The sequence below is a fragment of the Lagopus leucura genome, unplaced genomic scaffold, assembly GCF_019238085.1.
Source record: "Lagopus leucura isolate 7727_CA_CO unplaced genomic scaffold, USGS_WTPT01 58938-0_obj-0_obj, whole genome shotgun sequence".
NCBI classification, from domain to species: Eukaryota; Metazoa; Chordata; class Aves; order Galliformes; family Phasianidae; genus Lagopus; species Lagopus leucura.
Window position 1 is genome coordinate 5572 of NW_024962856.1, and position 682 is coordinate 6253.

The 682-nt window shown below is 76.7% G+C and overlaps 1 protein-coding gene across 1 annotated transcript in view; it reads left to right on the plus strand.

The window, feature by feature from the left end:
- The first annotated feature begins 439 nt into the window (after positions 1 to 439).
- Positions 440 to 682, plus strand: part of LOC122190873 (protocadherin-16-like) — a 6323-nt gene continuing 6080 nt past the window's right edge. Inside the window, exon 1 of the mRNA XM_042890990.1 lies at positions 440 to 546. The gene's annotated coding sequence lies outside the window, so the exon portion shown is untranslated. The remainder of the gene's footprint in view (positions 547 to 682) is intronic.

The following is a 682-nucleotide window of genomic DNA, read 5'->3' on the forward strand; positions in this document are numbered from 1 at the left end:
TCCTACCCGTTCCCCCTTATCCCTCCCAGCTGCAGCCTTTCCCCCCGCTCCGCTCAGGCCCCCTCCTCGCCGCTGCTCCCCGGCCCCTTCGCGCCCCGTGTCCCGTATCCCGCGTCCCACCACGTCGACCCACCTCCGCGGACCCCGGCCCGGGGCCGCGCTCTGCCGACGCGCTCCGGTGGCGGGGCGGGGATGGGGGCGGCGGGGGGAGAGAGGGGCTGAGGGCGGCGCTGGGTCGGGTTTCAGCAGGAGCCTCCGCGCCGAGCCAGCGCCGATCCGCCGCCTGCAGCCGAGCTCTGCGCTGGGCGGCTGCGGCACCGGGGCGGCCGCGGCACCGGGAGGCCGAGCTCCGGGAGGACGGGGTGGGGGCACGGCGCCGGAGGGCACCGGAACACACTGAAGGTACCGGAGCGGCCGGCGGTACCGGAGCGGTGTCGGCACCAGAGCGCCGGGTACTGGGGTGCCGGGGTACCCGCGCTGCTGCGGGACGTCTCGCCGGGACCGGATCGTGCGGGATGCGAGCTCTGCCGGCGCGGGACGCGAGCTGTAAGTGCCAGCGCCGGACCGATCCGCTCCCGCCGCCTCCCCGCCTTCAACCGCTGTGCCGCACATCCGCATCAGCGCACGCCGGGCCGGGCCGGACTGGACCGGGCGCTTTGTTCTGCCTCCGCCGCGCAGACAA